The sequence below is a fragment of the Oxyura jamaicensis genome, chromosome 6 (assembly GCF_011077185.1).
Source record: "Oxyura jamaicensis isolate SHBP4307 breed ruddy duck chromosome 6, BPBGC_Ojam_1.0, whole genome shotgun sequence".
Taxonomy (NCBI): Eukaryota; Metazoa; Chordata; class Aves; order Anseriformes; family Anatidae; genus Oxyura; species Oxyura jamaicensis.
In genome coordinates this window covers 7,155,174-7,171,666 of record NC_048898.1, presented here as the reverse complement: position 1 = coordinate 7,171,666, position 16,493 = coordinate 7,155,174, and the positions used below count along the sequence as shown (strand labels likewise).

The following is a 16,493-nucleotide window of genomic DNA, read 5'->3' as shown; positions in this document are numbered from 1 at the left end:
AGCCAGACCATCAGAAGAGCTTTGCACATATGTCCTATTGAGACCAAATCTTTTAAAATCTGTCCATAAGTCAATGAAACCACAATAGTTACATCTGCAAACAATTTGACCCATATTTTCCCTAGTCATGATTATGCAAAGGGAAAAAATGCCAGTTCTATAGCAACTATTTCATCCCTGTTACCCATACTGACCCTCAATGTACTGACCCTCAATCTAGAATACCTGTGAGAAAGCACAGTGGACAGTGGGATTTTGTTTGTCCCAAAATAGAATCACTAGCCACAGAGGAAAACAAGAGCCACTTCCAACCCCCAAATACAACTATTTCACAGAGAAGAGGAAAAAAAACAAAACTATTTCACTTTGCCCACAATGAAACTTCTCTAGAAGTAATATCACAACTCCTATTCATGCAAACAGTCTGTTTGCAAGGGTAAGCTATTCTTGAAGAAAGGACTCAAAGACAGAATCAAAAGATGATTCACAACATGAAAATAAAAATCTGTAAATCTATTGTTCAAAACCAGACAGAGCGGAAGTCAGCAGCTCACGTTGCAGTGGGTGCAGTTACTTCTAACTACAACAACTGACAATTGCATTATTTTAATAGCCTTCTGAAACTCAAATTGGTAGCAAACCTAATATTTCAGCTATTTGGATAAAACTGTTCTTGCCTCTAGGGTATTGTTGTTTATTTGCCTCAACTCTATTAATTCCATTTTAACCAGGTATTCAGAAAATGTGTGATAGCAGAATTGATCAGTCAAAACATACTGAACATTCTTTTCCAGACGATTGAGAAATAATTCACTTAAGTAGCTCTCTTGCAACATCCTTTGGCTACACTGTCCCTCCCACTAGCTTCTTGCAAGAATAGAGAATCACATCTTATTGTCCCATTACAGTTTTTCTCCGCAGACTTGAGCAAAATATTCACATACACTTATCTCATTTAGAGCAGGAGGTTACATTCCTTTCCCCGATTCTCCATCCAATCCCTCTCCAAGAACAGCATGTGTAAATTGTCACTCCAAGGCACAATCACATCGTACAGTAAAGCTGTAAGCATGCTCACATCCAACTGCTAAAGCATATTTAAATGTAAACAAGTGGAGTAAATACGTGGAAAGACCCACTCCTAATGAGAGAATAGAAACAAAGAATTACCTACAGCCTTCACACAGGAAGGACCAGATCCATCTCTCCTAAGGGTTACTTGGGGTAAGTCAAGAAACCTCCTTCCATGCTGTCAGGCATCCGTGGGAACCTGACCTCCTCCAAGTGACTCCCAAGACTCTCTAGAGGTTCTGGATCTGTTTTGCCTTGCAGCCTTCTCTGCTTCATACCTTCCCCCACCGCTGCAGAAGCATGAGGTTCCCTCCACACGTTCTCCAGCATATTGTCTGCCCAACAGAGCATGTTCACCGGGCAGCTACTGACTCCGCAGATAGCACAACTGCTCTGAAGCATACAAAGGTTATGCAGATGGTGCAGGATGAGTGGCATTGCTGCCATACATCCATACTATACCTCACACATTCAGAGGGACATCTTCCAGCTTCCTGGAAATCAGACAGGATCAACAAATTGTGGAGTTGTGGCAATACAGAAACAAAAAACAGCCACAAACCTAGGATCTCTCTCTGAATTTTCTGTTCCCAATAATACAATACTGAACTGCAATATTGAGTTTTTTGTTTGGCCTTCTTCAAAATTATGGGTTTTCAGAACACAGCTTTGATTTAAGGTCTGGTTGTTTTCGATCAGGCTAGTATCCAAAGCTTTTAAAAATCAGTTCAGTTAGAAGTTAGGGAAAGAGTAAAGGATTTACTGTACTGTTTCATTTAACAATGAAATGTTTCGACTGGAAGCAATTTGTCTCAGTAACCATCTTTTTACTATATGTATATTCAGGTCACAGCACTGATCCTTACAGACCTCAGTGAAATAATAAATGTGGTGGGTTACCATTGTTTATTCTCAGTATAAAGTAACTGTACAATTTGACCATTAGATGGCATCAGAGAATATTTTAACGTTTACACAAAGGACCACTGAAACTGAAGCCTGGAATATTCTTAAAGCAGATGTAGCCATTAAAATAAAAAAAATACTCATCTTTGCAATGCATATGAGCACTTTAATTACTTGACTATAAGCAATAGCTTTGCACAGCTCATCAGAATGCAAGTTACAGCTAAACCCATGATTTCTTTATTAGCAAGTATTTTTTTCTATTCTTACATATGAAAAGTATTTGATGTGTAACTGCCATACAGTTTGGTTTAAATGAGATGAACTGCTTTGTAGTGTTTTATTTGTCTTGGGGAAAACATATCTCTGCCCAGACAATTCCAAATGCAGGCTATCAAAAAAAAAAAAAAGCTTTCAAGAGTCCCTGTGCATACCTGGTTCAATTCCAGCTAGGTCTATGAATAATTTACCAGTTAATGAGCTCTTTCTGTTTATGAAATAATACTCTTAAGAATAGTAAGGCAGGACATAAGCAGTAGCCATATGTTTCGTCTCGAATTCCAGCTAGACAAATGACCTGAAAATTGCTGTTGCAGGAACTTCTGAAACATATGGCTAAGTACAGGGAATTTGTTAGCTTCTTGTGTCAGATCCAAAAGTTTCCAATTATCAACAAAAGATGGCATACCAACCCAATTACTCCTGATATATTCCAGTCAAGACAGATTCCAAGTAACCATAGCTGTGTGGGTGTATGTGGTTTGAAATAACAGAATTCACTGAAAATTTAGTGTAAATAAAAAAAGTAGACTTTCTACATATCACATCCAGACAAATGTGTCCCAGTGTGCTGAATGTGCTTTCAACAGGAAGCAGGAATTTTTAGGCTTTCTACCAAGGCTGATTTCAAGCCATCATAAACTATTAGAGGTACATGTACTTTCCAGCATTACAGAAAACTCCTGCACAGCTTATTTATTTCATTTGTCAACAGAGTGGAAAAAAATATGCTTCTTACGTAAGATTACAAAAATGTACCAAATCATTCTCAATTATTTTTTTTTAAATGATTAATTGCAGATGGCTTTTTAAGACAACATCCTTGTAGTGCTGGGTAAACATGAGGCTACAATTAACAGTCAGAACACTGGTACATTATGCACATTTCTGATTCATCTGACTAAGCAACCAAGCCTGATCCCGTGCTCTTACTCACAGGAGTACTTAGACCCAGACTATGAATACCAGGCCTTAACCAAACAATCTCTAGATAGTCCACTAAACAGTAAGAGATGGAAAAATGATGTTTACAACAAACCAGAATTCACAGAACTGCTAACGAAAAAAACAAAAGGAATACATTTGTAAGCTAAGTTAGATTTCAAATACTTATGAAAGTTATAGTTAGATCATCTAAAGAGATATGTAAACTGTCAAGGATTACTCCTGCTGTATACTATGTGGGTCAATGCTAGCATATTCCTCAGGAACTATTTTTCCAGGTTAATTTGTTTTAATCACACATTCATCATGCAAAGAAGATAAAGGTCTACATTCATGCTGCATTTGTGTTTGAATTCAGACTACTGAAGACCGACCCTGTTTAGATCCTTTATGCTTACCTTCTAACTACTGCAACTGTTCTGAAGTTTAAGCCATGGGTGGTAACAAAACATACTAAATTACCCATAGGCAAGCCAATTAGTTACTGACATGCTTGCCCTTTTGTCAGTCACAGCTCCCCTTGGGTCAAGTTGTGCAATCCCCACCAGAGCAGAACCCACTACACCTCGCAACTCTTCTTCACTCCGGTGGGAGTAGGGCCTGACTAAAGTCTGCTGAAGCATCCCTAAGGGTCCACTTACTGAAGGGAAAACATACTGCTGGGGAAGTGGGAGGGAACCCCCCCCAAAGCCCATAGAACCTCAAAATTCCGAGACAAGCTGATCATGAGGGTGACTGACCCATTTCAGCTCAATGGAACAGTGTGAGGACAAGTGATCCCCAAATCCTTAGCACAGACTAAACATAATCAACATAATCGCATCTACAAAAGATGTAGAAGAGTCAGGAAATGCAGTCTTTTCCTAATAGCTCAGCTTGCACTTCCATTATATTGAAAGTCACTAGTTTAACTAATTCCTCAGGTATCATACTGAAAGCAGTGCCCAAGCTACTAATGAAAAAGGCAGATTTTTAAACTCTGATCTAATGTGTCATGATGAAAAAACAAACATTTTGTAGCTGCCTAAGTTATTTTAACTGCAGTAGGAAAATTCAAAAGGTGAAGATTTTGATGTTTGCTTACTCCATGCTATTTGAATCTAGATGAACAATGTAGTTCCACCAAACAAGAAATAAAAGCTTTTCCTTTATCAGAGCTATTAGCATTTGGCACTGTTCATAGGAATTTCCAATATTAACCCACCTGTAAACCAAAGAAAACATTTTCTCATAGCTCAGGAATCAGTGTCATGGCAGCTCATTTGTAAGACACTGGAATGTTGCTTGTGAAACTCAATCTGGTATGAGCACATGGAGATTTTTCAATGATTAGCCATTGTTTTATCAGCTCCATAATAGAAAAAGATTTCACAAAAATGTTAATGGTAACTAACCAGCAATGCTTCCTGACCACCAGAATACTAGTAGCCAACAGGTTTCCTAGGTTTCCTTATACACATTTTTCTTACTAAAACATGGAACAAGTATTCAAAAGACTGTGCCATGCATCACAAAACCTAGTTCTAAGTCAGCAACAATCCACATACCAAAAAATTTGTCTCCACTACACAATCTGCTCCTGTCCAGTTGTCGACCCTGGGCTCCCAGACCTGCACCTAGTAACAGCCGAATACATATTTGTAACTTCACCTTTTCCCACTATTTTCTTGCAGATTGTACTTTAACCCTGAAGCACATTGTTTTACATGTTGTAGTTTCAAGTACATGACTGTTCCAACAAGAAGCTTAAGATGCATAGTTGAATCCCACTAGTAGGCCTATTGATTTTGGTGAATTTATTTGTATACATAAAGCCAGGAAGAAGCATCACAGTGGCCTCTTTACAATCCTGTACTTATGGCCTCTTCACATTACTGTACTTACATATTAGCTAGAATCCTCTAGCTATCTGAATGTCAATATGCATGTGATAAGCTTTAGCTATTTCAGAAAAGCTGCGTCCAGGATTTCTACAGTGTGAGCTAAACATTGGTACCACGGCACTAGAGTACCTCTCCCAGGGACCTGAATCCTGCTCTCCTCCTCCCTCCTGTTACAGGCCAGTCTTTCAAATTGCTTACACTCAAAGCAGATTCAAGCAGTCTGCTCCAGTACATCTATGTAGAGAGTCACTCTAGTAAATAGTCCACTAGTGGATGCACAGTTGTCTGTGGTGCTGTATTGCTGGACTGTTTCCACATAAAAATAATTATTCATCTCATCTACTCACACCTCAAGTTCCACGTACCCTTTGCCACTCCAGCACTAACCACAGCATATTAAACAAAGTTCCAGAATGGTACAGATTAGTTAAGCAAGCATAATTTAGCACACAGCATCTGTGCAGAAGCCTTTGTATTGCATAATTCCCATGCCCTGTAAGGAAGAGCCCCCATCTTTGTGCTTTTACATCATCCTCTGGAGTCATGCTGCTCTTCACTCTAACTCCATCAGCTCTAAATGTCCATATCCCTTGCAGGATGGCTGTGTGGAAGGACATCGGTTTTCGTTAGTTGGAATTGCAGCCTCACCTCCTAAGATTGATTTGGTTCAGTGGTCTCAGCCAGTGCTTTGTCACTAGATATTAAAAGACTTTAAATATCCAGAAAGGGTCAGATAAGACACTCAGACTATTTTAGTATAAAATGCATAACATTCTTAGAGCAAAGTGTGCAAGACTCCCACAACTATTTAAGTTAATTATTAAAGGGCCTTCCCTTAGGGTTAACCAAGTCAAGTTAGTAATTCATCTCATTTAAAAGGACACATACCAGGATAAAAAAGGAATGGAAGGGTAATCATTTTGTATTTCATCCATGCATAGCAGCGTATTATAACTGCATACTGAGGTGCAACAGGAATCTAGAAAAGTAGAATAAGCTAAATGCTTTGGTGGCTGTAACAAAAAGCACAGCAAACCATGTAGTTTAAAGCCATCCAAGCTTCCCATGCCTCTTAGCTCACTGCAGAAGACATACCTGCATATCAAACTACTCTGGTGACCACACCAGTTCTTCAAACTCCACAGCATTCACTCAGAGAACGTAGGCAGACATATAAACATACATTTGCAAAGTTACTTGTACCTTGTATCTCCTGTCCATACAGGACAGGAGAATTCTGGCTGGTGGTCCTAGCCAGTACTGCTCCAAGCAATGCTTGAAGAGCCAACTTACTTCAACTCTTATACTGTTCACAGCTTTGCAGAAAGACTAAACCATAATAGAAGACAGGAAGTGGAAAAAACATTTCCACTGGCACTAAAATGAATTAGCTGCTGATTCCTATTGCACATGGATAGAAATTGAGTGTCTATTTTTTTTTTTCCTGAGAATCCCATTTTTAAATATACTGACCTACACCAACTAAATTCAGAAAGAAAACCCCAACAGTCTCCAGCTTAGCATTTTGGAAACCTGACTGATTCTGCAAATCAGATCTGTCCCTTCTGCTGACAGAAAATTGCTCAGCAGAAAAATACTGTGTTAGTGTGGTCAACCTTACAAGAAAATACTATTTACTTGGTGACTGGAACATTTAGCTTTAGGGAAGAGACTAGTTGCTGCCTCTTAGCAAACAGTACTTTCCTGCCAGACCTAAGTCTGTCCCCGTGCCCTCGTCTGCAGGAGTCAATGCATTACACAAAACAAAGGGAGCAGATCCAGTTGTCACAGCATAGGTGCTCTATTTCCTCAAGACAGTGACTATCACTCCCTGCAGGTGATACATCAGTCACCACATTAAAAAAAGCAGGGGAAAACCAAAAAAAATGAACCAAATTCCTCATAGAAAATGTGAAAACCAAAATAATGCAAGGAAAAAAGCAGGAAGAGTGAGATTGGAAAGAACCAAATATATACCAGAACAAATTAATAGTGATTTAAAAACACATAGGGCATAAAGAATAGCCAGATTTGTCGATAACATGTTATGGCTTCCCACAAGGAAAACTAGCAAGTGTAGTCTATCTCAGAATAATATAATGATAAGCCTTTAATGAAGTTCCACATAACATCATTATAACTAGAAAACTATGGTATGGAGTAAGCACCTGGAGTAAGACCATACATCTTATGGTCTGAAGACCATACAGTTGTTTGAAAAGCAAATTCAGAAAAAAAACCTGTATACAAGTCATGTAAAGAGCAGAAAATAGAGGAAAATTGACTAAAATAACTACAAAGTGGCCTCTGAAGGTCAAGCCCAGAGTCCCATGTTCAAAACAGTGCCAATTAAAACAGGTTGCTCATGGTCATGTCCCGAAGCAAATCTGTTTAGGACTGTGAGTGCCAACCAGTGCCCACTGCCTCCTGTCCGTTCCTTACCTGACTGCTCCTTTGAAAGAAATCAAAGAAGAGCTCTCAGTCAGTCAGCCCTACTAACCACAGCCACACCACGTTTGGAGGTTGTGCTAAGGGCAACACCAATTGTTCACAAAAAATGCCATTAAAAACATTATTCTAATTACGAAATAAATGTAACAATTATGGCCCAAATTATATTTTTCAGATGAACTCATAGCCACATATGAACTTTGTATTTACAGTATAAGTCCAGATTTCATCTTTACTATTTATAACCCATTCATGCAATTAGACAGCAAACATTCATATGTAATCAGTATCTTACATAATTTCTTCCCCCCCCTTTTTTTTTTTTAAACAGCAGTACTACAAAGATTAGGTCAGAAATCAACATACTTTTTTTTTTTTTTTTAAAAAGTAACATTTAAAAAAATAACAAGATTGGGAGTCAGGTGCTTATCAGGCTACGTAAAAAACATGCTTCATGGTATTACCAAAGAGTATTTGTTACACTAACATGACTGGATCAAATCTCTATCTGTTGCATGTGCAAATTCATTTACTTCAGCATGTCTGTGTAAAAATGTCCAAGAGAAAAAGGTATTCCTTCATGTCAGTGAAGTTCTTGGCCATTTACAGCCACTAACCTGATAAAACACTATTACAGACTCGTTTTAGGAATGTAATTCAGTCATTTCAACGCTTCCTGTCTCTGCCTCTGTGGGCTAGTAAACTTGACTTCAACAGTATGGTTACATTAACCTAGCTTTGCTTGCCATTACTATGATGTTTTTCTTTCTTCTGAGTACTATGAGTCATTTCCTTAAATCTTTGCTGGTTTGGCTGCAGTCTTCAGGATACTGGGAACTGCCAATGCTCCTCTTCTCTTCCACTTCTGGTTTTAATTCCACTGTGTGCTAGAACCACTTCTCTATTTCATGTGTTTTATCTAAGGTATTTTTGTTGAAATAAGTAGATTTTCACCTGATGTAAATCATCCAAGGTCAGCTGTCAGCACAGCTTCTTTGAAGCAGTATAAGTTTACACTTGTTGAAGGTCTGAGCCCTATGTTCTATTATAACTTCGATAAAGCCCTTGCAGATAACTAGCCATCTCGCATGCTTGAAACCATGGCTGTACTACTACACTGAGGGAATAAGTGGAAAGAAGTCTTTACACTTAACTGTGTCAGGTCTTGATACATTTTTGATGACAGGTCTTCTACATACTCCTAACACTTGGCAGGAGGAGGAAAAACACACACAAAAGAGGAACAAGAATGTCAGTACATAAAGTCTTTGACCTCTGGACAGAAGCAAGTTTTTATTCATCTATTTCTTAACTGGGTCACATATAGAGCTCATACAAATTGTAGGAAATTCTAGAGACCTGTGTTCTACAACTGGCACATGTAGCTCAAGACAACAGGTCCAGAAGAGATTAAGGAGAGGCAGTTTTCATCTTCTTTGAACCACCGGGGCTAAAAGCAATCGCCATTGCTGAAATCGTTCTTGTTGATGGCAGACTAAAACACTCTGGAAAAGTCTAAGACACTAACTGGTAACCCTCAGTGTCTGCTTCTCAGTGTTACAGAGATGAGGAAAAGAGATCTCTGCTGAGAAGCAGGTAACATCAAAGAACACTTTAACTTTGTCTAAAACCTGTATCCTGACAAATAAGGTACCCTGGCCTCTAGTAGCTTTCCCACTAGCATCCACAGAACTGTGCATGTTTCTAATACCACAGCACCCAGCCACAAAGCCAAGTTCCCCCCTTCCTACTCTTAACACTCTTCTCTATTTAGATCAGGGCTGCATTTGCCTCAACAAATGGAAAACTAACACTGCTTTCTTCATAGCCCGTGTTTCACACCTCCATCAAACGGATCTAGTTTTTCTGAAAATTTAATCACAGAATAGCTCCTTGCACTTGGATTGACCAAACAGCCAAAATAGGAAGAAATCTTTTCCACTTCTAAATTAGATATCAGAACAATCAAATCAAAGTGTATAATAAAGTATAAGAACTGCAACAGAAGACAAACAACTGCTCACACATAAGCTTAAAGAGCAATTTGTACAGCTTGATCACTGCTTTCCACAAAGCAATGTTCAAAATTCAGCAAGGTATTAGGCTGAATTTAAGGGATAACTACACAAACAGGAAATAGAGAGTACTTAGGGACATTGTCTCCTAAAAGCATTCTGTGTTCTGAATTGGTACAGCAAAACAAAGCAGTACAAAACAAAATAAACAAAAAAACAGTAACATGCAAGAGAGATTTTAACTATCAGTTTCTTGATGCTTGTAACAAGACACTCTCTCTGCCTGTAAGTACTAGCATGTCTTCTCATAAGGACAAGGAGTTATTTGCTCTCACAGCTAGTTGGCTGTTGAAGTTCAAGGACCTTTTGTTTCACTTCCTCTACCAGGTCATACATTTACTTCATCTTTGAAAACAGACTGTACTAAGCTGGTCTTCAAGAATCATGCAAAAGTAAAGACATCAAAGCAACTAGGAGTATTAGGAGGGGAAGAAAATTGAATAAAAATTGGAATGTCCTTTTAAATCTATCTTCTCCCTGCAGTTCAGTGACCTGATAGAATACCCAGTCTACTTGAATCAACACATTTTAGATAAAGCAAATTAAACAAATTCTTCAAAATTCAAAGTTAAAGGATAGTAAAAAAAAAAAATACACCATGTTATTTTGATAAGACTATTAATTCCCTTTGTTTTATTCATTTATTTATACGTGCATAAAGCAGATGTGTTACTTTGACAATACACTGCTGGAAATTCTGAAGTACCAGCATTTTACCCTGCAAGAATAACTGAACATACAAAGCCAAGGGGACTAGAAAAACAGGTACCCAGAGTTCAGACTGAAGCTTGTGAGAGTCTCTTCTTTCCAACACCTAGAAAGCCCTACTTGCACTGCCTTATGGTACTGAAAAGCCACATCTAAAGCTTGGTAGAACACTAGCATCACTTTCAGTCACAATTAAGCAATTTAAATTTGCAGTATTGATACTTACCCACTCGGGAGATGGGCTCGTTTTCTAAAACAAGGACAATCACTTAGTAAAGTATCTTTTTATAACAGGATTTTTTTTAATCAGAAAGCAGCAAGAGCAGGGCTACTCTGTAAGGCAGGACAAGCCAGAAACACAGCAATAGTACCTCACCAACCTAAGTGCAATCCTGAGTTACCTGAGCACAGCAGGAAGAGTAGGGCACAGATAACACGTCCTATGAACCTGATCGGATATGGGTCAGTTATGAATCACTATGACACAAGGACTCTAACAAGAAGTCACATAAAATACGAGGTATAACTACCAACTGCATAAGCCAAAGTCCAACCAAAACACAAAGCTGAATAAGAGACTGAACTCCATAACCCAAACCAGGACCAAACCCTCAGGTCTGAGCTTAAATAGAGCACCTGCGCCCCTGGGTGGAGGTGGAGCCCCAGCTGAAGCTGGCTGGGGCAATTAGAGCATATCAGTGCACTCAGTGCACTGTCAGTTCTGACAGCATGTGTCAGAGTGTGGCTACTGAGGAGGGAGAGATGAGTAGCTGTGCGGAATAACGGAAAGCATGTTTCAATCACTGTAATAAATAGTGACTATAATTGTGAAATAGTGACCCTCAAAGTGCTAGCAATCCTTAGTAATGAAATCAAGTCTTAGGTTTACGTTAAAAAAAAAAATATCCTCAAATCACATTTTTCTGTTTGATTCCTGGTACATAACCAAAGGCTGATCTCAGTAACTATTAGCCTTCACTGCTGCAGTGGAAATGCGTTCATTCAGTTTTATACAACATGGAAGCCTTGTATGACCAGGGGTACCTCTGCAGTGTGAAGGAAACTTTTTCGTAGTTGAGGGAGCATTATAATAATGTAGTCAATTTAATTTGCTAATCCAAATGGAAAAATAGATTTTATTCATGTGTCACTGTTAAATGCAGCATTTTAGCTATGTAAGATGCTAAAAATGTTTACTACATGTTCAAATATTAGCAAAACAAAAATGGCCAGAATATTATTAATAAAACTTGATCCATTTGTGATATGAGTTCAGAAAACATTGTAACATATCTGTAACTTTATTTCCATGAATGTAGGAATATTCAAGAAAAAAGTTTAAGTATGTATTTGGCTTTAAGTGTAAGCTTTTCACTTGAAGGATTATCTTGAGGATTGTCTCCTCAGTGGTAAAGTGATACCAGAAATGATATTACATGCCCTCTCCAGAGGTGCCTCCTAATTCATGTCTTAAAAATTCCCGCTTTAAAAAAGGACGGTTGCTTTTATTCTAATTATTTTTCTAACAAGGAAGAAAAATTGTGATTTCTCTTAATTAATGATTGTAATAATCACTGTCATATTTCTCCTCTCACAACTGCTTATTCCATCCGTAAGCTAATCAGTTGAGTAACCTGCATTCCCTGCCCCAGTCTGAATTATGTAGGAAGGTCATTGAAGGAAACAACAAAATTCATTCTAGAAGGCCCTAATACAATGTTGTCCATGCTTTCAGTTTAAAGACTGACTTTGAAAAAGGTCAATGTGAAAAAGCAGACACTTCAATATGAGTCTTTCCTATCTCCCACTTTAAACCTATTTTAATAAAATAGAAAGAGTGTGAAATACCTAAAAGACACCTGTGAAGATTGCAGTGGCAAACAGGAGTTTCAGAACAGAAATATTTTTTTTTGTTAATCCAGAAGGACCTTTTTTCTACTGGCTTCTAAAGAGACAGACAGAGAGAGTGCCTCTTCCTCTTAAGTAAGAAAAAAATGTGGTTATCAGATCCAGGATATAGTATATAGATTCTAATTTACTGAAAACATTACAAAACAGGTTTTCCTAATTTACAGATTAATATTGTTATTCGTTTGACAGCAATGCAGGATATTATCTGACACGACAATGAGATTCCCAGTGTGGTATTCACGTTTTCTGTCAGTTTGGTTCTTTATAATACCATCTCCAGTTACACCATAATTCATGCTTCAATTTACTAATTATTTTCCTTACAAATTAGGCAGTATATATACACGTATATATATATATATATTCTAATTGGTAATATTTAGATCTCTTACTATAGTTGGTTTCTAATTAGATTTAGAATGTGAAATTATTACTTAGCTTCTCAGGGCTGAAATAGATGGGTTGACTCTTGAGAGGGCCAATGCAATTCTCAAGAGTGAAAATTCCTAGGTTTCTGAGATGCTGACATTTGGTTCTCATTCTCCTAACATTTCAGCAAAGACAAGGTTCACAAAGTCCTATTGCTGAAAAGTCTTCCAGTCACATTAAGATATTTAACAATGCATGTCTACAAATACCAGCGTATAGAAGGTTATACAGTACATTGAATGTTGCTGAATGTTAACACCTTGTGTGCAATCAGAGAGAATTTTAAGCCTGGCCTTTTTTAGGTTCCCTGTTTTTCTCTCAGGTCCACAAAGGCTGCATTTATTCCTCTGCTCATTCTCACAGTCACTACTGGTTTTCTTTAAATCAGTTGGCAATGGATGAGATACCAGAAAACTAGAAAAGGTAAAATATAGTGACTATCTTTTAAATACCAATGAAAAGAACCAAAACATTTTAGTCTAATCAGTTCAACTTCAGCTCCCAGGAATATTCTGAAGCAAGCAAGCAAACAAACAAACAAAAAAACCACCCTACCATACAAACCTGAATAGGTAACAGTTCCACGTAACACGTAACTTAGTAACAGGACGTATACATAGCCAGTATTGATCTGACAGGAATAAATCATAGGGGGCTAATAGGCTACTATAATAGCCTAGGAAAGTCTGCAGATGGGAGTGTAGCAGCAGAGGCCATACTTCAGGATTTGCACAGAGTTTAAACCCTGTTTCCTGTAATATTCCGATATGGACATAAAATTGACATAAAAATGGGTGAATAAACTTCTCCATGCAGGATTGTTATCATTGTTTCACTGCCAAAATAGAAAGGTGTATAAAATAGAGGACTGCAATGTTCTGTTCTGGGCCTGTATCTGTTCAGTGTTTTGGTGATAACCTGGGTGAGGAAATTAAGAGTATGCTTCTTAGAGGCATAAAAAATAAAACTGCAGAAGTATAATACTGGCACAAACAGATGTAAATAACTGGGAAAAAAGTCTTTTTAAAAAAAAGTCTTTTTTTTTTTTTTTAAAAAAAAGGATGAAATTCAATAGGGACAAACTCAGGAGACCAGTAATCAACATCACAAATGCACCCTGAGGAACAATTAGAGGTGTTTTTTGTTGTTGCTGTTGTTGTTGTTGTTTTTTCTGGAAAAGTACCTAGGGATTATAGTACATCAGTATAAGCCAACATGCTGTAGAGACAGGATAAACATGATGCAGAGATGAGTAAGCAGGCGTGAGACACATGATAAGATCATGCAGTTATGTTCAGCACTGGTGAGGCCTCAGCTGGTACACTCTCTCCAGTTTTGTGCTTTGTGTTTCAAGAAGTCTGTAGACTACTGTGGAAAGAGCTTGTTGGAGAGCAACAACAAAAAATGCCTCTGAGAACAGGCTGAGACTTAGGAGTGACTAGCTAACTGAAGAGAACACCAAAGGCATGATCAATGCTTGATAAAAGTCTTCACAAGCACTGAAGGCTGATACAAAGAACAAATAATCCGTTCACCATGTCTGTTGTGGACAGGACAAGAATTAACAGCTTTAAATAGCAGCAAGAAAAATTCAAGTTACTCATTATGGGGAAAATACTTCTTGATGGTAAGTGAAGATAGGAATTTCCTAGAGAGGTCATGGAGACCTCTTAACAATTAGAAATTGTTAAGGAGTGGATATACCTGTATCTGTCAGGAATGAAGTGAGCATAATTAGGAGATGGACTAGATGACCTTTTTGAGATTTCTTTCAATCTCTTTTATATAGTTCCATGATTAAATATAATTAGAAAGATGTTCCAGAATCTCTCTACTCTTACGGTTAGAAAAAGAATTTATCTCGGGAATTTGTGAGGTAGGAAAGTTTTTATAATGGCTGTGGAGGACCTTTTATTTATTTGCTGGTGTGCCTTAAGTATACAGTATGTTAGTGCAGAGTAGGTTGCATTTTATCATACTGAGAAATTGAATTTAATGGGCCCAGCTTGGGGAACACGGTACAATATAATGAAAAGTCAAATCTTACAGACTGTTACTTCTGCAAAGGAGACCAATGCTATAAATAAAGCATTTCAAAATGCCACCAGCATTAATTTTCACCAGTAATAAATCTCTCCTAAATTACTGAAACCACAGTGAGCATTCTTCCTAGCAAAGCACTTCTAGATACCACAGATCACTTATATATTGCGTATGCCTCCTTTTCTTTCCCCGCCTTCACTTCATAGCTTTGTGAGCCAGTCTTTTCACGCATGGCTCCCACCTCAGAAAAATATAGATAATGTCACTTTGCTTCTCAGTTGTGTCGTGAAGTAAGTAAATAAATTCAAGATTGTGAGGTTTGGAATACAGACTGTGCTGTATTGATGATAAATGTTTCATCCCACTCTTCCATTTATAGGTAACCTCTGCATCTCGGGCGTGCAGAGTACAGAGACAGCCGGCTGTCAGCTTCATGCTTTGGCAGCAGCCTTATGGCAGGCCTGTGGCCATATAATGGTGCTTTCTGCTTGAAGACTGTCACTTCTCTTCCTTCTCCATAGGAGAGGTCCTATACAGCTCTAAATCTGGGGGTTCTACACAGTCCCAAAGAGATGTGATTGATTAGAACAGATAAACTGGTTCATGAATCTCCTTTAAACTCACAGAAGATATTCCATACAGATGGATACTATACAAGAGACTTTACATATCATCTGAGTGTGAGAAAAAAACACTTTTGTATTCAGTTAGACTTTTTCTGAGTTTTGCAAATATTATATGTGTGTGAGGTGAGGAAAAGAGAACAGGATGAAAAAAAGAGGGAGAGAACGTAGCAAAATAGACCTGGTATGCCAAAATGAGAAAGATCCTGTTATTCTTTTCTTTGATCAAGCCACTGGCCACAGAAAAATGGCCAAAAGAAGTTACATATGCCAAAGTCAACTCCAGCTTATGTTCTTTATAGCCATTTGATATTTTATCTGCCAACTTCCTCCCATTTTCCCCAATTGTGTCCACATTTTATATTATTTTAGCCATTAAAATGTGGTTTCTACTTAGTTTAAGACTTCTGTGCAACAAACGTTTTATTCTTCCACTGCAATATAGTAGAGAAATAAAATGCCATTTATGCAATACAAATGATACTCTATGGAACATATACTAACAATAAAAACTCCTAATCACTAAAAGTGTTTCTTTTTTGGCCATTTATATGGATTTAGATGGGCTTAATTTCATTTGTGGTCTAAAACCGCACCATGAAAGGGTTATTTCTAATTAATAAAAACTGAACTGTGTACATCATTATTTTTAAAGAGATCTTTGATTTATTATATTGTTTATATGGTTGCTGAAAAAATACTGCTGAGTTTGACCATAGCTAATTTAGGAGAAGGAAGGTTTCTGTGGCTGTATTGTAGGAACTGATAAAATGCAAGGGAAGGGACCTCCTACACTGAGAATCTCTGACTGTAAATCTAGCTAGTTTATGAGTGGAAAATACCCAAATAATTGTTCTGCTTGGAGGTGCTTTGGATATCCTTTGTAGGATTGCAATTGGCCTTGTTGACACTCTTAACTTCTGAACATTTGGATTGTATAACTCACAGGTTCTAGCATCTAGAAGACAGACAAGTCCAGCTGGTGCTGATCTGGGGGCAAAGCAGCAGAATTCTCTGGATATCAACCTGGTCTGATATGGACCATCTTCACTTTCCCATCTGGCAAAAAAAAAGGGGGGGGGGGGGTTACTGGTAACTAAACTTCTGAACTGGGAAGAAAAGCACTATCCCACTTTCAGTCTTCCCTCAGACTGCCTTCCACAAAGTAT

The 16,493-nt window shown here is 37.9% G+C and overlaps 1 long non-coding RNA gene across 1 annotated transcript in view; it reads right to left on the bottom strand.

Moving 5' to 3' along the window:
* The window catches only part of LOC118169147, a 62,573-nt gene extending 46,193 nt beyond the window's left edge, over positions 1-16,380 (bottom strand). Inside the window, exon 1 of the long non-coding RNA XR_004751938.1 lies at positions 16,271-16,380. This is a non-coding gene — a long non-coding RNA (uncharacterized LOC118169147). The remainder of the gene's footprint in view (positions 1-16,270) is intronic.
* Between the last annotated feature and the right edge of the window lie 113 nt (positions 16,381-16,493).